Source organism: Bos indicus x Bos taurus, chromosome 12 (assembly GCF_003369695.1).
Source record: "Bos indicus x Bos taurus breed Angus x Brahman F1 hybrid chromosome 12, Bos_hybrid_MaternalHap_v2.0, whole genome shotgun sequence".
Lineage (NCBI taxonomy): Eukaryota > Metazoa > Chordata > Mammalia > Artiodactyla > Bovidae > Bos > Bos indicus x Bos taurus.
Genome location: NC_040087.1, coordinates 68752146 through 68774803, shown reverse-complemented (window position 1 = coordinate 68774803; position 22658 = coordinate 68752146). Strand labels below are relative to the sequence as shown.

Below are 22658 nucleotides of genomic sequence, written 5' to 3'. Positions count from 1 at the left end.
TGCCTTGGGTAAAAGTGCAATGGAAACGGACCCACCGAGCGTCCTCTTTCTTCTTCTTTAGCACTCCCCTTATCTACAAGACGGCTTCGCAGAAAACTGGCTAGTTCAATGAAAAATGAAGATACAGCGGGAGATTAGGGAAGAACACTGAGCACAAAATTCCTGGAGAGAGGTCACTCCATTGCAAATGATTTCACTCCTCTAGATCTGCATAAATTACTATTTTTAAGGCATCTCCAAAGTCTGTATATTTTTCTCACTCTGTCAAACATTTAATTTCACGCCCCGTGTTCTGAATATGCTAAAATGCATATCTCTGATGCACCTTTAAGCCAGAAAAACGAATGCAAAATTGAAGATAAAATGATGTGATTTACACTACAAGCCTATTACTTGAGGTATTTACATATAGTTTACCTCTGCAGTTCTGAGGATGATTTATTAAAAAAAATCTGGATTAAGCTCATATAAATATGTATAAATCTTTGTTTAGAAAATAGATTTTGCAGCTGTTGTGTCAAAAAAGTTCTTTAAGATTCTGTGAAGAATTTTCCTTTTAGCATGCTTTGAGAGGGGAAAAAAAGGGGGACAGAATTTGACATTCTGCTTGGTGGGGTGGCGGGGAGAAAAGCGTATTCCACCATCCGGCGCTTATAAAGACTCCTTTATTGCCCTTCTTGGCCCAAAGCAGGTTGGCCCCTCCTCAATCTTTTCTTATACTTATTTAATTTCCTTTTCTCCTACCCCCCCCCCCGTTTTTTTTGCTTGAGTCCAAATAATAGTGCCCTGGATTACTAAACTGAAATTAAATATCAGTGTTTAATGACTGAAACAATCGTGAGTCTTTTGCATGTACCCCTTCGTGTCCCTTGGCGCCTTCTGGCACCTTTACCTAATTCGCTCTCTTCCAAAATATCTTCCCAGAGACTCTGCACTGACACCAAACCCGGGACTTGCCACCCGCCGAGAGCCACTTCCAGCTACCGATTTGAAAATGATTATTAACACACTGCAAGCAAGATATCCTATCCTATGGGAAAGTAATTCTAAAAACATGATACTTCCTATAAACAATCCCCACATGTGTGTTTTTGCCTTTCTCTCTCTTTCTCTCTCCATTTCTCTCTCTCTCATCTAGAATTTTGCCTCTTTGTCTGAAAAATGCTTTCTTCAGTCCAGCCTCTTCCATACCTCTCTGATCCCCATCCCTCTGTAATCATTGTGGCGGAATTATTCTCTGCTATTTTCTTGTTAGGCTTTGGGTTTAGGAGAATTTAGATAACAAAGTTGACTAATTCAGAGCTGAACGCACATTGGACTCTGCAAATATACCTTCTGCCACATGATAAGGGCAGGGCCAGCTTCTGGGCTGCACCTGCCGAGATGCTGTGGGAACAGCTGCTTCTGGAAGCAGGTACTGGGGACAGCTATTTCTTCAAAGCCTGCATTAATCCTTTTGCAATTAAACAAGAAAGGGATGTTCACAGGCATTCGATCGCTTTCGGGGGTGGTGGTTGTGGGATGGGGGGAGATATGAGTTTGCTTCCTGAGATTGAATTCCAGTTTTGGTGTGCGGCGCCTGCTTAAAGTTGACTAAAGACAATTTAAAAGAAAGAAACTGCAGTCATTTTCAAAAGTTACGAGTCATTCTTTTTTGCACAAAATGGCCTAACAATCCCCCCTAGTGGTCCGTTTCCTGTTCCTGTGATTTATGAACACTCTCCTTTTCAAAACTGCCCACTTGGTGTGTTTATAGGCTCATAGCAAAGAAACTGGAAGAAAAAAACAAACAAACAAAGTCAGACTATTTAGAGTTGAGATGAGCTTTCCCTGAAGTCCTCCTTTCCTATGCTCAGACAGAGCCTCATTTCTCAAAAACTGATGGGACTAAATCCTACCATAAAGCCAGCTTTCTTTTTCAAGGATTTTCTCAAAACTGACAAATAACCTGAGAGCTGTGGTGTTTACAATTCCCCTCGCTGAAATCAAGGAATAGACCAGGGGTGTGATGCACTCAAAATACTGGATTTGGGTTTCTGAAGGGAAGAGGAGTAAATCATGGAAATGGCCTGCACCTTTCTTTCAAGAAGGTTTGGCCCAAACTGGATTATTTCAATCCTTTAGGACAGAATTACTTTTATATGATGAAAGAACCCTGTCTCTCAAGTGTAACCACTCAGAAAGTGTCTGGTCACCGTTGCCATCCAGTGTTCAATCCTTTTCTTGACTCTGCACAAAGAGTCCTCCTTCCTTCAGTGTTTGAAGGTGAGATGACACCCTCCGCGGCTTCCTTCTAGGTTCTGCCTACACAGGAAGCCTGCTTTCCCCGAGTTGAGGCCAGCCGAACATTTCAAGCCTTAAACACTGAGAAAAGGAGACACCCTACTCCCCTGAGTGCCGGTTCCCTTCCCTCAGCTGTGTTCCCAGTCCTGCTGCTTTTACAGACCAGATAGAAATGGAATCCAGCACATCCACTGATTGTGGAAGAGGCTCTATAGCATCGCCCTGGACGGCTTAGATGGGGAGAGTATCAAGATTTCTTACATGACTGGGTGTTCCAGTCTGTTCAGGCTGCTACAACAAAATACTTCAGGCTGGTGCCTTAGAAACAGCAGAAATTTACTCATCACCCCCCATGGTTGTGTTCTGGCAAAGGCCCTCTTCAGACTGCTGACTCAGACTCGCTGTGTCCTTACAGGGTGGAAGGGGAGGGAGGTCTCGAGTCTCTTTGAGGAAACTAGTCCCATTCATGAGGACAGAGCCGACCATCCCCCAAAGGCCCCACTTCCTAATACCATCACATGGTGGGGGGGTGGGGGGGGCATTGGGATTTCAACATATGAATTTGTCAGGGTTGGCAGGAGGGGCACACAAATATTTAGAGCACAGCGGTGGAACGTGGAAGAAGAAGAATTTTAGATCTTTGCTAAAAACGCATCTACCAAAAGCAGCGCAAAATAATTCTAAAACCCTAAGGCTTGACTCACAGGAAGCTTATGACATTAGGAAATAGTGACATCACAAAATGAATCCTTTGGGACTTACCTGGTGGTCCTATGGCTAAGACTCCGTGCTCCTGACGCAGGGGGCACAGGTTCAGCCCCTGGTGGGAGAGGTAAGACCCTGCATGCCACATGGCGTGGCCAAAAACAAGATAACCCACTGCCAACCTCCTTGCACTTTAGCCTTGAAAGCTTGGACTTATTTTAAGTCTGGGTTTCTCCCAAATGTCTAGACTTATTTTTTCAATAACACTTGGACTTGGCTTCATTTCCTTCCTTTCAGTTTCTGCAGTCTTCATCCTGGTTTACAAAATCATAATTTCTTGCCAGAAACATCTCTGGGAGCCCCAGAGCCCCTTTTTATTTATTAATTAATTCATCCTAATTCCAGTGGCAAGAAAGATCTACCTAAACATGCAACTTCCCTTCTCAGAAGTGAGCTCTAGGCCCCAATGATATTACCCTGAAATTTCATGTCCTGAACTTTGAGGCCCCCCAAAGGTATGTGGCCTTTTCAGTCATTCAGTAATGCAACTGTGACATTCTTCTATCTGCTAGACCATACTTGGATAAACCAGTTTGCTCTTCCTCGAAGCAGGACTTCGATTTTCACATGTACACACACCCCTCCTGCACAGACAAATTCACCATCAATCTGATGAAGCCTAGACCTCAGGACCTATCTCATGGGTCATTTCTAAGAACTTACACCTAATTTTGCCTGTGTTTCTTAAAGAGGACTCCCTCTCTACCAAATTAGGTAAGTTTCAGGCTCCACAAAATTGGTACCTGCTCCCAGTCTCTTACCACTGAACCTGGATGTGAGCATTCACTTAGTCCAGAACCTTCTTAGGACCTAGGCCAGCCTCTCCTGTCTCTGAACTACATGTCTTGCTTGTACACACTGTTGGTTTTAGGAGCTCGAGGGCTTTCCCTGTGATAATGTTCTCTTTTCTATCAGATGACCCAGTGAACGACTCCACGGTAGAGATGGTCTCTTCTTTACATTCTGTACCAGAATATCAATGTGTTGGTTCGCTATTCGTAGTGTGTGTGCGTGCACGCTAAGTTGCTTCAGTCGTGTCTGACTCTTTGCAACCCTATGGACTATAGCCCACCAGGCTCCTCTGTCCATGGGGATTCTCCAGGCAAGAATATTGGAGTGGGTTGCCATGCCCTCCTCCAGGGGATCTTCCCAACCCAGAGATTGAACCCTGGTCTCCTGCATTTCAGGCGGATTCTTTACCATCTGAGCCACCAGGGAAGCCCATTTGTAACGTATTGAATGAATATTTGACTGTTTTTGGGGAAGCTGGCAACTGTTCATTTATAGGTATCTACATTAAAGATCATTAGAGGCTAAAATTGTAACTGTCCAATCCCAAGGTCATTCAAATAAAAATCAAAATAAGCAAACATTTATGGAGCATGTTCATTGCTGCATCTTTAAACCTAGCATGGGTGGGTAATCAACACTTCTTGATTAAGTCATCTGTAAGTCAGGACTGGGGGTGAAGGGTGAAGCCTGTTACTCACTGGTTTATCACTGAAGAAGCAGGGGAATTTAACTGGTTTCTGGCATGGGCAGGAGCTGGACATCAACCTCTTCCTCCATTGCTTCTACTATCTTCTGTCTTGGATTCACTCTCAGGCAGGTCTAATCCATGTAGTAGCCTTCAGAGCCTCTAAGCATATACACTATTAGCTCAGAAGCCCTAAAGTAAAAACAAAACAAGACAGAAAAACGAACAACAATGGTAAAACTCCTTTCCCCCCAAACTGCCAGCAAAACTTGTGAAATCAAGTGTCATCGGGCCAACCTGAAGCACAAGCTGAGTCACCTCTTCAGGTAATGAGTTTTTTATGTTAACTACATACTTTAACAGCTTGTCTTTGAAATATATGCCTAAGTTAGATCATAAATCCAAGAACCAAGTTTACCCTCCAGTCTTGAACCTTGTTTAATTCTCAGCTTGTGCTCAAGAAAGAATAAATTATGATCATAATGTTACAGGAAACAAAGTTAACAATTCAAAATCAAAGGTCATGTTCATGTCTAGAAAAAAAGTAAACTGGCCATTTATGGAAAAGCAGCAGTCATTGTGATCTTAACTTTCCTAACCAAAATAGACTATAAGAAAAAAGAACAATGCTCCAAGTAGATTACACTACAGGAAGTGTACTGATTTCTGAAACCCTTACCCATGCAGATGTTTAATGGTGCAAAATCTGGCCCCTGAGGTAGGGTGGGGCAATTTCATTTTAGCCTTTCAACCATAACTTTAAATTTCTCAGAATTCAAAAATCTACATTTTTTTAAATTAAAAAAAAAATCTACTTCTAGGCAAACCTACTGTGCTGTGTGTGCTGTGCTAAGTCAATTCAGAGTGTCTGCCTCTTTGAAACCCGGGAGACTATAGCCCATAGCCCATCAGGCTCCTCTGTCCATGTGATTCTCCAGACAAGAATACTGGAGTGGATTCTCATGCCCTCCTCCAGAGGATCTTCCCAACTGAGGGATGGAACCTGCGTCTCTTTATCTTCCGCATTGGCAGGTGAGGTTTTACCACTGGCGCCAACTGTGAAGCCCTGGCAAACCTATTAGTTTTTGCAATAAATTAGACCTCACACCTAGTAAATGTGAATACTCATTTGTTACAACCAGGGAAAAGCAAATGGTATTATATTTTGTGTCTCTTGGTGGATGTAAGGAAAGTGAACTAAACTGTATGCTTCTAACATGGCATTCCACAAATGTGGAATCCAGTGAGTGAATACAGAATAAAATGAAATGAGACATATCCAAAAAGTAGCAGCTGTACTTATGTGCTAATCACACCTCAAAGAGTAACACTGTTTGTTTGTTTCTTTTAAATAACAGAAGCAATAAAATCCTATTATGGATTAATCTTGTGCCAAATTTTGTTTTTTAATCAAATCTATTTTGAGCTAAAGAAAATACAAAAATGCAAATGAAGGGCCTCATCCTCCAGATCTCGTGAACATGTAAGGGCTGATACACTTCAAAGATTTTTTTTTTTTAACTCAAAAATTAAAGTCATCATGCAAGACAGCAAAACATGCTTATTGGTAAACATTTTAATTTTATATTCCATGTGAAGTTTCACCCTAATAAAAATCTTTAGGAGGGAGGGTTTTAAAACCCTGAAATTAGATATTTACTAAACAAATATTGCTCTCATTTAATGTCTCACATATGTACCACACTTGGAGACTGCAAGTGAGAACTCAGTTGTTTCACATAGCGAATCAAACCAAATGGCAGGAAAACCACGTTGGAAAAGAGTCAGCGCTCCTCTCCAGATACCCACACCACTTGAACACGAAGTGTGGGTGAGTTCATGGTAGGGTTGTTTGCATCGCATTCCCCGGTGTGTTCCCTCCACTGGGGATGAAATGTTCACTAGTAGACCAAAACAAACTCTTCAGAACATTTTTATCTCAAAGTGAGAAAGCGCTTTTCAAACAGGCTGCTAATGAAGCCATCCGCCATCTTGTTTGATGTTGTGCTTGTAGTTAAAAGGAGCTCTGAAAGGCCTCGGGCAGTGCCTACTCTCAGTTGGCAGCTGTTTCAACCTTTGTGGGGCCACTGTGCAGCTGTAATGCAGACTCTCCCATAAAATGCCAACCCACACGCTGTAAGTGCAAAATACAACAATATTCATGGACATCAACTGTGTAATATCAGGTATCACATAAACTACATTTTATTGCATGAGATCACACTCTGCAGAAGGACATAATAACATATCATTATAAGGATGCTTCTTCTTAGAATTCAAAGCTCAAGAGAGAATGTGTTTTAGTTTCTATCCTAAAGCCAGAGAACCTAGGAAATATTAGAAAATAAATGTATACTGTTGATGGAATACATGAAACAGGTGGTTTGTGTAGCCATCTTTCATAGGAATATATCTCACACTGCTTGGAAGCACATATATCATGGGAAAGAACTTATGTTATTTCAAGATATGTGTGTGCAAACACATGTGCACAAAACCATAAAGTATATAAAATTGAAAATTTACATCAAGGTGGTAATGACACAGTCAAAAGAAATTTTAAGGTGTTCTTATCATTCGTGCAAGTACTACTTCTGTCCCATTACTGTATACTGTGCTTAGTTGCTCAATCGTATCCAACTCTGTGACTCCAGGGACTGTAGCCCACCAGGCTCCTCTGTCCATGGGGATTCTCCAGGCAAGAATACTGGAGTGGGTTGCCATGCCCTCCTCCAGGGGATCTTCCCAACCTAGGGGTCGAACCTGCAGAGTCCTACATCTCCTGCATTGCAGGCGGATTCTTTACCATCTGAGCCACCAGGGAAGCCCTCTGTCCCATTGAATGGATACAGTTATTCAGAAGATGATTTGGTAGTATTTGTGCTGGAGTGGAATGGTTACCAAAGCACATAGGCACTGTGGGGAATGTCACCAAACACAATATTCTATACCCAGGTAACACAGGCATTTCAAACTCAACCCCTCCAATATTAAACTCAATATTTAACACCAATAAAAACTGCCCATCTTCATGTATTTTCTATTTCAACTCATGACACATTATCAGTGGTAGACAGAACCCTACTGCCGCTGCTAAGTCACTTCAGTCGTGTCTGACTCTGTGTGACCCCATAGACGGCAGCCCACCAGGCTGCCCCGTCCCTGGGATTCTCCAGGCAAGAACACTGGAGTGGGTTGCCATTTCCTTCTCCAGTGCAACAAAGTGACAAGTGAAAGTGAAGTTGCTCAGTCGTGTCCGACTCTTGGCGGCCCCATGGACTGCAGCCTACCAGGCTCCTCCGTCCATGTGATTTTCCAGGCAAGAATACTGGAGTGGGGTGCCATTGCCTTAAGGACACCCCAATAACCCCCCACACTGTGGGCGAGACCTATGAGAATGGTAGGACAGCCCTCCCGGGGCTATGTCACACTGAATGACAAAGGTGAAGGGATTTTGCAGATGTAATTAAAGCCCCTAATTCGTTTACCTTGGCTTCATCAAAAGAGAGATGGAAGAAAAAAAAAAAAAGAGAGAGATGAAACTGAATGGACTTGATTGAATCAGGTGAGCCCTTTAAAAGAGGTCTAGAAGTCAGAGAGGTTCTCCTGCTAGCTCTGAAGAAGGAAGTTCCTATTTTGGGAGAGGACCTGTGGGAGGACCACGTGCAGATGGCCTGTAGGAGACGAGAGTGACCCCTGGCCAGCAAGGGAGTGGGGATGCAAGTTAGTCTTACAGATGCAAGGGACTGCCTGCAGCCACCTGAGTTTGTAAGACTTTGGGCTGCAGGAAGGAAGACAAGCCAGCTGATTTCTAACTGTAGCTTTATAAGACTCTGGGCAAAGGACGTAGCTAGGTCACACCTGGTCTGCCAACCCACGGAAACTGACATGATAAATGTATGTTGTTTTTAGGCCAGTAAGTTCATGCTAATGGGAGAACTAGAAAATTCGATACAGTATACTATGGTGAGAACCCATAAGCATGAGCATAAAGGGGGAACATCTAATACAGCCTGGGAGAAGGGTGAACCAGAGAGGCTTCCCATAGGGAAGTTGACATCATAGGAGCTGATGTTTTGGCTGAATCCCAAAGATCAAAAGTTGGGGGATTCTTCTTAATGAAAAATGTTAACAAACATCTTCCTTTATTCCATAGTTCATGAGAACTGAAATGAATGAGGATGTGTACTGGCTTAGGGGTTTCCTTTGACTGAGCCCAGATGTCCTGAGTTCTCCAGTTTAGGAGCAAGAGGGGCTCTCCACTTGCTGGTAGTTCTCCATGAACTTGCAGGCAGCACCAACACTGAACTTTCAAGGCTCCAGTGTCTGACCTTTGGCTGGTGTGAGCTTGTTCAATCACGAATTTCTTTCTAAAAGTCTAAACTAAATTGCTCTTATGATAGTTTTGAATTATTACATATAATGTCAGCTGTGAAATAAAAAGAGGTATTTCTTCCACATGCTCCTTTATTCACATTTTTGTTTGCTTTTTAAAGAGCCCTTTCTGCCATTTTTTGAATCCTGTAACTCTCACTCATTTCACATTTTCTCAAAGAATCTATTTCACCTTGCTTTGTCTTCTATCCTCTTCAATACATACATGCTGCTGCTCAGTCACTTAGTTTGTGTCTGACTCTTAACCCCAAGGAACTGTCCCACCAGGCTCCTCTGGTCATGGAATTCTCCAGGCAAGAATACTGGAGTGGGTTGCCATTTCCTATTTCAGGGGATCTTCCCAATCCAGGGATTAAACCTGCATTTCCTATGTCTCCTACACTGGCAGGCACATTCTTAACCACTGAGCCACTTGGGAAGCCCCAATATATCCATAGTCCTCTCAAAATACTACAATTCAATCAAACCTGTTTCAGTAACAAATAACACATTTCCAGCTCTTCCGTGTGATGTTTCTATTTAGTACATATAGGTTTTGCAGAGTAAAATATACTCCATTGCTTAGTAATATTCAGTAGCAGTCCAATAAGAATTTTTCTTCTATACCCTGTGTATACTTAACTATGCCCCTATTTTATGAGAAACAATTTTGTTAGCTACCTTCATAGCTATGAATACAATGGCATCTTTTAAAAATACTTCTTGGTAAAATTTATACAGACTAGAATGCATGGATCTTAAGTGTACAATTTGGTGAATTTTGATAAACCTGCATATCCATGTAACAAACATCCAATCAAGATAAGGATATGTCTGGTGCTCAGTTGCTAAGCTGTGTCCAGCTCTTTGTGACCCCAAGGACTGTAGCCTGCCAGGCTCCTCTGTCCATGGGATTGTCCAGGCAAGAATACTGGAGTGGGTTTCCATTTTCTTCTCCAGGGGATCTTTCCCACCCAGGGATTGAAGCTGCGTCTTCTGCATTGGCAGGTGGATTCTTTACTATTGTACCACTTGGGAAGTCCAAGGCTATGTCTAGTACCCCACAGAGTTCTCTGTCTCCTTCTAATCAGTTCTCACTGTTTATGTTTCCATCACTGTACATTAGCTTTGCCTGCTCTAAAACTTCGTATGAATTTGGGCATACTCCTTCATGTATGGCTTCTTTTGTTTAACATAATGCTTTACTGATTCATTCATGTTGTTGCATATGTCATAGTTCATTCTCTTTTATTGCTGCGTGATATTTGATTACACGAAGCTAGCACTGTTTATTAATTCATTCCCCTATTTACAGATATTTGGGTTGTTCCCAGGATTTGGCCATTCTGAACATTCTTACTTAAACCAAATGTCTTGTGGACATATATTTTTTCTTCAAGATAAAGACCTAGGAGTGGAATTGCTGGGTTCTAGGATCAATGTATGTTTGTTTAACCATATAAGAAACTGGCAATAAATGTTCCAAAGGGAGTGTATTAGTTTATACTCCTAATAGTAATTTAATGTATATGAATTTGAACTGCTCCACAGCCTCATTGTTTGGAAACAGCCTTATTAATTTCAGACATTCTAGTGGGTGTGAAGTGGTATTCAGCTTTGATTTGCATTACTATTTCTCTGATGATAATGATGTTGGACATATTTCCATGGGCTTATTAATCATTCATTTATCTTTTTTGTGTTCAAGATTTTTGCCCATTTTTACAAATTAGGTTGTGCTTTTCTTATTTGATTATAAGGCTTCTTTAGTCTGGATAAAGTCCTTTTTTGGCTGCATGCATTGTGAATATTTTCTACTGATCTATGTCTTGCCACTCATTTTTTCATGATATCTTTTGAAAAGCAAAAGTTTTGATTTTGATGAAGTCACTCTCTCTGATGCTTAGTGCTTTTTGTGTCTTAAGAAATTTTTTTCCTGCCCCAAAGTCACAATGTTTTCTTCTAGAAGTTTTGTAATTTTAGTTTTTATATCTTAGACCTATTATTCCTCTCAAATTAATTTTTGAGGTTTGGTATGAGGTAGGGGGTTCAAGTTTCATTAGTTCATTATTATTTACATATATCTATCCAGTCATTTTGGTATCATTTGTTGCAAAGACTTTCCTTTCCTCATTTAATTGCCTGACATGATTGTTGTAAAACATTGTAATAATCAATGTAATAATCAAATGTATTAATCAAATAATCAAATCAAAATAATCAATGTAAAACATTGATTATGTAAGTGTGGGTCAATTTTGGGTTCTATATTCTGTTCCATTGATCTGTATCTTCACACCAAAACCATCTCATCTTGATTACTGTAACTATATAGGTCTTAAAATCAAGTCATGTGAGTCTAATTTTATTCTTATTTTTCAAGAATATTTTGACTACATCCTTTTTGTCTGTGATTTAAAAAAATTTTTTTATTTTATTTATTTATTTATTTGGCTGCTCTGGGTCTTAGTTGCAGCACACAGGATCTTTCTAGTCTCAGTATGTATGTATTCAGACGCTCAGTTGTGTCTGACTCTTTATGACCCCATGGAATATAGCCCACCAGGTTCCTCTGTTCATGGGATTTCCCAGGCAAGAATACTGGAGCGGGTTGCCATTTCCTTCTCCAGGGGATCTTCCTGGCTTAGGGATCGAAGCTGTGTATCTGGAGTCTCCTGCATTCTTTAGGCGAGTTCTTTACAACCAGCGCCACCTGGGAAGCCTTTCCTTTCAGTACAAGGGATCTTGAGTTGAGCAGTTGAGGCAGGTGAACTTTTTAGTTGTGGCATCTAGTTTCCTGACCAGGGATCTAACCCAGGTCCCCTGCACTGGGACTGTGGAGTCTTAGCCCCCTGAAGCACAAGGGAAGTCCCCTCTGCCTTTTTTTTTTTTTTTTTTAAGATTTTTGATGTGTACCATTTTTAAAATCTTCATTGAAATTTGTTACAATATTGCTTCTGTTTTATGTTTTGGTTTTTTGGCCATGAGGCATGGGGGATGCTAACTCCCAGTACCTTTAAAATTATATATTGTTTAATATTAATAAATGTAACTTTTGGAAAAAGTCAATTTTTCTAAAACAAAACATTTCAAGACACAGCTTTTGGCCAACAAAACAATAGCCAACACAATCCCTCTTTGTCATGAGGGTCTTGAGAAGTCTGTTTAGATTGTGAGCTAAGTCACTTCAGTCATGTCTGACTCTTTGCAACTCCATGGATTATAGCCCACCAAGCTCCTCTGTCCATGGGATTCTCTAGGCAAGAACACCGGAGTGGATTTCCATGCCCTCCTCCAGGGGATCTGCCTGACCCAGGAATCGAATCTGCATCTCTTACATCTCCTGCATTGGCAGGTGGATTCTTTACCACTACCATCACCTGGGAAGCCCCTTAAATAGATTAGTAGTCTTATACCCTATGTTGACAAGTGTACATAAAATCATTCAAGGAGAGATTTCTATGCCTCCATGTTCACAGCAGCTTAATTTATAACAGCCAAGACATGGAGACAGCCTAAGTGTTCATCAATAGATGAATGGCGATTATATATATATATCTATATATATCTCTACATCTATCTATCTACCTATATATATATTATTCAGCTATAAAAAAGAAGGAAATCTTGCTATTTGCAGAAAACAAGGATTGACCTTGAGGGCATTATGCTAAGTGAAATAAATCAGAGAAAGACCAACACTGTATGATTTTATTTATATGTGAAATCTAAAACAATAACATGACAATAAAACCAAAGTCACAGAAAAAGAGATCCGATTTGTGGTTATCAGAGGTGGAGGATGGAGAGACAGGGAATTGGATGTCAAAAGATACAAACCTGCAGTTTTAAGATAGGTAAGTACTGAAGACATAACATACAACATGATGACCACTGTTAACACTGCTCTATGCTATATTTGAAAACTGTTAAGAGAGTACCTCCTAAGAGCTCTCTTCAACATTTTGCTGTTTTCATTAGCAAAAAATGATTTTTTTCATTTGCCATCTTGCTTTTTTCTTTTGTATCTATGGAGGTTAATTAAACTTATTATGGTAATGGTAATCATTTCACAGTATATGTAAGTCAAATTATTATGCTGTACGCCTTAAGCTTATACAGTACTACATGTCAATTATATCTCAATAAACCAAGAAAAAAAAATCATTCAGGAATGTGCGTGAAGAGAACAAACTTGGACTCAAATTTTAGAATTTCATTAAAAAAAATTTTTAAAGAAAAAGTTGTGATGAGAGAGCAATGTGTTAATGCTACTACTATTCCTGAAGAAAGCATTTTACAGCTCTTACCAAGGACACACCTATTTTTGAGGTCATGCTTAATACTTTTTTATGGCATATATTTGCAAAGGGATAAAAAATGCTTAAAAATTACACTTAATAATGGGATAAGCAAATTTACAACTTGTAATAAAAATATAAAGATTTTTATTTTCTTTAATACACTTCAGCAAATCCATATTATTTAATAAAAATGAGTGATAATCTGGTTGATGAGAAAGATGCTATGCTACCAACAAAAAATCAGCTTATCAGTTTGATTGATCTGGGAGATCTGAAGGCCTTTTCTTTCCCATCCCCGCAAATATAACACAACGCATCAGTGAAAGTTTTCTCCCAACAGAAGCTGCCTTTCCTACTCCTCTCCCAGCTGGGGCTATGAATGTTCTGGCAAGTCTGTCAAAGTATCCTCTGCAAATATGAGAGGCTCAGGGTGTCCACCTTCTGTGCAGTATAAAATACTTCACTTGAAGTTTGACTTTATCAAAAGAAGGGAGTTGAGTGTAGCAGTTAATACTCTTTAGAGCCTGATACACTCTCAGTTCTGTCACTTAACAGTGTAACTTTGGGTAAATTACTTTATCTGTTTGAACTCATTCCCTCTCAAGGTTGTTGAGAGGATTATATTAGAAAAAGTACTTGGCCCTGCCTTGAACTCTGTGAGTGATAAATAAGTCATCACTGCCAGTTTCCTTTTTGGATTTTCCCAAAGCAGATGAAGCAAACACTTACAAAACAAATATGCCAAAATCAGCACATAGTTTATAAATTCAGTGTGCTTAAAATTACTTAAAACACACCATCTTCATATCCTTGAATGTGGGGAATGTGTAACAGTGGAAAGGGCGTATAAGACTGGGAGCCTGGGGCCTGGATTCCAGGCTTGGGTCTGCCTCTATGTGACCATGTGATCTTGAGCAAATTATTTACACCCCCTCGCCTCTGTCCAGAGCCTCTAGATTCCTTTCTTCAAAATGAGGGGACTGTTTTAGGAGAATCTTTAAGATTTCTTTTCAAAACTATAACTGTAAAATTTGACTGAGTCATGTAATTGCTACTCTGCTCAGATCTAACTAGTTAAATACTTATGCATCCCCTCATTCCCCTCTAGCACTTAGGGAAGATGCCAAAGCTATAGCAAAGTAGGGCCTGAGTCATTTAGCTAATTAGAAAACTTGTGTAGAAGAACTCTCACTAGCCATAAGATATCACACTTCATATGGCAGAAATCCAGTGTCCCTTGGATTGGTAGGAAGACGTGGCTTCTGATCCTTCTTAGGTTGACCTCCCACAATAATACTGTTATCACTTGGACTAAATACATCTCCTCAAAAAATGATCATACACATCCTTTGTTCACTAATCTGTTATAACATCTACAGATTAATTGTATGTATGGTATAGAACATAGAAATGTTAAAGTTTAAATCCTGGATTTATTGGAAAAGAAAGTCTCCTCATCTTCCTGTATTCTCATTTAAAGAGAAAAATGCTTGTGTTTTGATTCTAAGATGCATATGTGTTTCAGATTTTAAGATCCTGAAATTGAATGTATTTAATAGTCAATGTGATTGGAAAACATTTTGTTATAATTTGCTTCTTGGTAAAATTAATGGTAAATCTTAAAAGCAATGAAACCCTAGATTCAATTACACGCCATCAAATCCCACCAACCAAATACAAGAACTTTTGTAAGGCTCCAGTGAAATAAATGGCCTTCAAACAGTCTTCTCAATTGTCAACATAAACAACAAGGACCTCTGTATAGCACAGGGAACTCTATTCCATACCTTGACATAACCTATAATGGAAAAGATTCTGAAAAGCTGAATCACTTTGCTGTATACTTGCAGCTAACATAATATTGCAAATCAACTACACTTCAATTTTAAAGATATTGTTTTTGTCATCAGGAGAATGGATGAATATTCTAAATGTTGAATATTCTAAATGATGAATATTCTAAATGATGAATATTCTAAATATTCTGAATATGGTCTAAAGTTCTTAGTTTCTAATATCTACAGAAGTCCTACATGAATGCAAGATCTTAGTTAAATTGAATCTCTTCTGTAGAATGAGGAAATGTGCTAACACAAGCTAAGATAAAACCATACTGGCCACTGTGATTTCCTTACTGGCCAAAGAAATCAGATGCTGAACTCTACAGATTATTTTTATCAGTCTTTCCAAAATTGTGTTTTATTCTCAGAGATAAATTAATGCTAAAAAGCAAACATTTCATAAACTTAAAATCGCTTATAATTTAAATCAGTATATGTCTATAAAATAAACATGTTTTTGTTTATAAAATAAAAGCAGCAAACAGTAAAACCTAGGTATGCAAGTGCAATGTCCTTATCTCACAAGCCACAGATCTAATCTAATGTAAACTGTCACAGCCGAAACATCTCCCATACTCTTCGATGTACTGTTTAAAAAGAACGACTAGAAATTAATCTTTTAAAAAAGTAAAGTCCTTCTGCAACTGATTTTTCTTATGATAATTCTCCTTGTAGAGAATTTGGAAAATGCAGAAAAGAATAATAAGAACATTTGAATTCCACCACTCTGAGACAATCATCAGAGATTTAAATCTCTGATTTAGATGTATTTAAAGATTTAAATGTATTTTCTCAGTTTTTTGTATAATGTTATATACATTAGTGTAAAGTTGGAATAAGGGGGTATTGGTATATTCGACACACATGTATAAAGTTTATGTCAATTTTTTTCACTTACGCACATTTTATCATCACTATTTTCATATTCGCAAATAGTCTTCAAAAACATCTTTGTAATGTGTATTGAAACAATATGGAAAACAAAACGTTGCATCCATACCTGATTCTTTAAACAGTGTTTCTTGACCCTGGTTATAAATTACAAATCACTTGCAGAAATTCTAAGAAAAATACAATGGCCAGACCCCACCCTCAGAAAGTCTAAATGAATTAGTCTGGACGGCATCTAGCTAGACACACAAATGTTTTTCTCACGTAATTCTAATGCACAGCCCCGGATGAGAAGTATTGTTTTACATCAAGATAAATTCCAAGTAGATAAGAAATTGATTGCAACGAAACAAAACAAACCATGGAATTAGTGAATAAAAAAATAACTGTATATATAATCTTTAGGGTACTAAAGAACACTAAAGGTAGAAACATCAAAGGGAAATATTCACATATTTAACTATGTGAAAACTGCATTTTCAAATGCCAAAAAAATCACAAACTAAATGGAAAAGCAAATCACAAACAAGGAAAAATTTTCAATATGCATTATAGGCAAAGCTCTTAGAAAGTATAAAGGGAATGATGAAAAACTAAATAGAAAAGGTCAGGTATAGGTAAATCACTCAGAAAAAAAAAAAGTCACTACACATATGGAGATAAAAAGCATTTCCTTTTTAAATGAAAAATAAACTGATCTTTACTTCAGACTATATTCTTCCTTTCCTGACTCCTCTCCTGCCACTCATAACACAGAGGCGTTCACATTTATACCCTGAAGCTTCAACTCATTAAAAAAAATCAAACTCTAAGCAAATATATTAAAACTAAAATACGAATACATAAAGAGGAGAGTAGCACCGACACTTAAAGGTCTCATAAAATCAGATATAAAGGAACGTAACACCGCGTTATTACTGCCTGAGCCGGGCTCTGCACAGGTTCTACTTGCAATAAAAGGAAGTCTTTTCAATCTGCTGCGGTGACTTTACCTTCATTAGAATGCATACTCATTATTTTCTGATTACTCCTTTACATAAAGCATACCATTTTTGTACCTTGGTTTCCACACCCCTTGTACAGTATTCATATTTTATCTCTAAAGACTGTAATCAATCACTTCAAACACAATAACCCATTTAAGAATGGATTTTATAGGCAAAGAGGCACACCTTTGGTGATGTGATTGCAATCATCAGATGCTCCGACTTTCCTCAAGCATGCATTATACGGTGTGGACATAAATGATGCAGCAAGGCTAGGAGAGGCGATTACAGGAGGAATGAGTCAACTCAGCCCAATGGGTACTTCCCGGTTTCAGGGTGTATCCATAGGAACCCTTTGAAATGTTTTGTTTTATTAATTTGGCTCCTTTCTATTTTTCACTGGTGCCAACACTTTCAAGATAATGCAGTTTAGACATGTCACAGCTGTTGAAACTCATAGCGTGCGCTTGGGCTGACAGTGGTGTATCATCAAGAACTAGAAACACCAAAACAACATTATGATAAAGAGTAGAAGCACAAGAAATGAGAAGACAAAGGGCAGGAAATATTGCCTTACCGACTTAAAGCCGAGCCCTGGGGGAAAACATCTGGTTCAGAGCAAAGGGATTCTTTCAGCACAAGGAAGGGGTCCTACTGGATAAAGTGAGAGAGACAGGATCTTGGAAGCTGAAGGGCAGGCAGTGAAATGTTGCTCTCTGGAAAGGAATTCATATTTTAAAAGGTGAGATACCTATGACCTTGAAATCTACATAGCAGCCGTAATTCGTGACTTTTGATACTGTTCGTAAAACCTAACTCTACTACATCTAGAAGGCCTTCCATCCTGAATTCTTAAATGAAGCGTATGAACCACTCTCTATGCATTTGGGAACAAAGATAGAATTTACAGGGGTTTAACAAGATTGTTAGTTTGGAAATAGTAAACTTTAACAAACTATGGAATGTCATTTACTTCTACAGAACCTGATGTCTTCACAAAGGAACAAAAGAATAATATAATTTACTAAATTGATAAGGAACTTTGGTCACAGAAATTGGTATATCTGAGAATAAACCACTTTGCACTTCAACACCTCTCTGCCTACCCCCCTCCACCACCAAATCTTTCACAAATGCTTTAACTTCTGGGTAAGTCTTAAAAGCTAATCTTCTGAAAGATCTTTAAGGCTCACAGGCTAGGCAAGAGATTTAAAAGTTTATTTTGTGTGGGTGTATGTTGGAATGTAGTCGTGTGTGAATTAGATAGAATCTTGAATATATTCCAATCACACCTACTTTCTGTTCTAACCACATATGTACCATTATTTAAAACACACACTTTCATCTCATGGACATTTAAATATTATCTTTGTGAGTGAATAGATTAGGAAGAACCTCTGGTTCACTGAAAGTTTTGCACACAACCTTCAAGCCTATAAATAAAGAACAATGCACCGTGCGGGCACAATACGTAATCTTTACACCAGTCCCATGAGTCAGTAACATCAGAACCCATCTCTCACATCTGAACACTCCTCACTTTGTTCAGTATGACCCCTTTGCCACACTAAAGGAATCACTGTTCATTCCAAAACAAGATTACATACAAGAAAATGATTGAAAACTGGCAGAGCCAAGATTTGAAATCAGACTGTCTTGTCAAAAAGTCTCTGCTCTTTCTAGTAGATAATAATACTTTCTAAATATGACAGATTTTGGCATCTTTTACAACTAACCAGCTGTATAAAGCATCTAGTGGCAAAACCCCTGAAATATAAGTGATGCATAAAGCAAAAAATCAAAATAAATCAACTGATTTTAAATGCACTTTTCAGAACAAACACATATGAGTCTTGTCTTTCTAAGACATCCTCAAAGAATAAGAGAATCTGAATATTTTCATTCTTCAAACTGCTCAAGTTTATACCCTGTTAATTATCCCAGTTTTAAAAATCTCATTGGTTTGGGATAGTAAAACTTTAAAAAATGTACTGAATGACGGTTCTTCTTCAGGAAATCTGTTAATACTACTCACTATTTAATAGAACAAAAGAGAAAATCATATCATATTCTTAAATGCTGAAAGGCATTAGACAACATCCAACATCCACTTTGTAAAATTTATTTTTGTCTCTAAATTATGACCCAGTAAAATTGACCTTTTCAGTGTGCAGCTCTTTGAATCTTAACACGTGTACAGACTGATGTAGCCACAACCACAACTGGGATACAGAAAGGTTCCATCACGTCCAAATTAACTCCGTCGTGTTACCCCTTCACAGTCATACCCTTCTCCCACCTGTAACTCCTGGCAACCACTGATCTTTTCTCCGTGACTACAAGCAGATTCTTTGCCAACTGAGCCACTAGGGAATCCCTATTTGAAAATGCCATCTAAATGGGATCATATAGTATATAACCTTTTAAGACTGGAATGCTTTTGTGACTCATCCAAGTTGTGTGAATCAACAGCTTGTTTCTTTTTATTACCAACAGTATTCCTTTGCATGGATATATCCTACTTTGTAAATCCAGGGCATGTGGGTTGTTTCCAGTTTTTTGTGACTGTGAATAGAGCTACTACCAACATTTGTGTACAGACTTTTTGTTTGTTTGTGGCTGTGCTATATAGCATGTGGGATCTTAGCTCCCTCACCAGGGATAGAACCTGTGCTCCCTGCAGTGGAAGGGTGGAGTTGTAACCACTGGACTCCCAGGGAAGTCTGTGTACAGATTTTTATGCAAGTATGTTTTCCCTTCTCTAGGGTTAATACTCAGAGGTAGGATTGCTGTGTGATACAGTAATGTATTCAACATTATAAGCAACTGCAATAGAACGGCTGTGCCATTTTGCAATTCCATCAGCAATATAGGAGAGTAACAGACACTCCACATCCCTGGTAGGACTTGTTATTTTCATTATTTTTATTTTAGCATTCTAATAGGTATCTAGTGGTATTTCTCACCACAATTTCAATTTGCATATCTGGTGTGCATGCTCATGCACAGCTGTGTCCGACTCTTTGTTACCCCATGGGCTGCAGCCTTCCAGGCTCCTCTGTCCATGCCCATGGACAGGGGATCTTCCTGACCCAGGGATCAAACTCACGTCTCCTGCATTGGCAGGCAGATTCTTTTATCACTGTGCCCTTTATATTTCCCAAATGGCTAAATGGGATTCCCAGGTGGCGCTAGGGGTAAAGAACCCGCCTGCCAATGCAGGAGACCTAGGAGACCGTGAATTAGATCCCTGGGTCAGGAAGATCCCCTGGAGGAGGGCATGGCAGCTCACTCCAGTATTCTTGCCTGGAGAATCCCTTAGATAGAGGAGCCTGGCGGGCTACAGTCCATAGGGTCAAAAAGAGGGGTTATTTTTCACTTCTTTTTTATTTTCTTCAGTTGGAAGCGGAAGTTATTAATTTGGGACTTTTCTTCTTTTATGCACAAGCTTTTATAAACTTTCTTCTAAGAAACACACTTGCTTCTTCCCGCAAATTTTCATATGCTGTATTTTCATTTTCTGTCAATTCAAAATATATTTGGTAAGCCATGGTTCATTTAAAAAGTATTTAGTTTTCAAGTGTTTGTAGATTTTCCAGTTATCTGTCTGTTCCTGATTATGATCAGAGAGTATATTTTGTATAAATTCAATTCTTTTAGATTTGTTATGGTTTATGAACCAGGATATAGTCTCTTAATGAATGGTCCATGTGCACCTGAAAAGAATGTATATTTTTCTGCTGTTGGGTTGAGTGATCTATAAATATCAACTAGATCTGCTTGATTGGTGGTGGTGTTCATTTCTATATTCTAGCTGATTATTTTTTTTTTACTAGTTCTGTTGATCACTGAGAGAAGAGTGTTGAAGTCTCCAAATTGAGCTTTGACTATTTCTCCTTTCAGTTCTGCCAGTTTTTGAAATATGTATTTTGAAGATCTATTGTTTGATATATACACTTAAGACTGCAATGTTGTCTTAGTGAATTGACCCTTTTATTTTTTCATCCTTTCTTTATCCCTGGCAATTTTCATTACTCTGAAGTCTACTTTGATCTTAATATAGTAATTCAATGGACTTGAATGAATTTGAGCAAACTTGGGAAGATAGTGGAGGACAGGGGAGCCAGACAAGCTGCATTCAGTCTGAAATGAAGTCGCTTAGTCGTGCCTGACTCTTTGTGACCCCATGGACTGTAGCCTACCAGGTTCCTCCGTCCATGGGATTTTCCAGGCAAGAATACTGGAATGGGTTGCCCTTTCCTTCTCCAGGAGATCTTCCCGACGCAGGGATTGAAGCCAGGTCTCCCGCATTGTAGGCAGACGCTTTACCGTCTGGGACACCAGGGAAGTCCAATACAGTCTACAGGGTCGCAAAGAGACAACTTAGCGACTGAACAACAACAACAATAGTAATTCCAGTTTTCAATTGATTGCTGCTTGCACGTGTGTAACTTTTCTATTATTGTGCATGGCAACCCACTCCAGTATTCTTGCCTGGAAAACTCCACGCTCAGGGGAGCTTGACATGCTGTAGTCCATGGAATCACAAAGAATCAGACACAACTCAGTGACTAAACAACAACAGTAGTAACAATCTTCAGTTGATTGTTGTTTGCATGTATATATCTTTCCCATTATTGGGCATGGCAACCCACTCCAGTATTCTTGCCTGAAAAAGTTCATGGAGAGAGGAGACTGGTGGGTGACATCCATGGGGTTGCAAAGAGTCGGACATGACTGAAGTGACTGAGCATGCACACACACACACCTGTATCATACTTGAAGTATTTCTTATAGATAGCATATAGTTGGGACATTTTTAAAAAGCCTATTCTCTTTTAATTGGTGTATTCTAAACATTTACATTTAATGTAATTATTGATGTGTCTGTATTTAGGTCTATCATTTTGTTGTTTTCTGCTTTTCTCTTTTTCTCTGTCTTTAATTTCTTTGTTTCCTCTTTCCTCTCTTTTTTTTGGAACATTTTTTATTATTTTACTTCAATTTTCCTATGCATTTTGACAAAATATATAACTTGGTTTTTTTCTTAGTTGTTATTCTAGGCATTACAGTATACATATTTAATTTTTCAAAGTCTCTTGGAACCACCTAATGTGGCATGTAGGAACAGTAACACCACATTACCAAAACTAATTATTCTTGTTCTGGAGATACTAGTAATAAGGAGTGAAAATGAGGGGTACAAAGGGAAAAGAGAATTTAAATGATCATTCTTTGCATATATCATGATTGTTTATCTAGAAAGTACCAGAGAGCCAACTAAAAAGTTATTACAACTGTTAGGAGATTTCAGTTGGGTGATTGGAGCAAAATTAAAATATAGAAACCAACAGTCTTCACATATAAAACAACAGTCATATGCAACATAAAGTGAAAGAAAACATTAAAATATCTAGGGATTATCAAGGAACGTTCAAGTTCTATATAAAAAAGGCTTTAAAAAGTGATGACAAATAATGCTCACATTAGAAAGAAATAGAAAGGTATTTCATACCAGTTTCTTGGATCACTATGGAAGCAACCACAATTCAGAGTTGATGACATGCTTGGCTAAGGAGCCACAAGGACGAGCTACCATCTGTGAAATCAACATCCAACATGTTAAGTAAGTCAAATCTCCCTAAATTAATATGGAAATTTAATTCACTCCACTAAAAACTGAAAGCAGATTTGTTTTTCTTTTGAAAAAAATCAGAAAAAAAATTGATTCTAAAGC

At 38.7% G+C, this 22658-nt stretch overlaps 1 long non-coding RNA gene across 1 annotated transcript; it reads right to left on the bottom strand.

Moving 5' to 3' along the window:
- Nucleotides 1-4215: 4215 nt before the first annotated feature.
- LOC113902478 lies at nt 4216-22523 on the bottom strand. The gene is made up of 3 exons (XR_003513841.1): nt 22437-22523; nt 17499-17637; nt 4216-4717 (listed from the first exon to the last, which is right to left on the bottom strand). It is a non-coding gene; the product is annotated as an uncharacterized LOC113902478 (long non-coding RNA).
- Nucleotides 22524-22658: the final 135 nt, after the last annotated feature.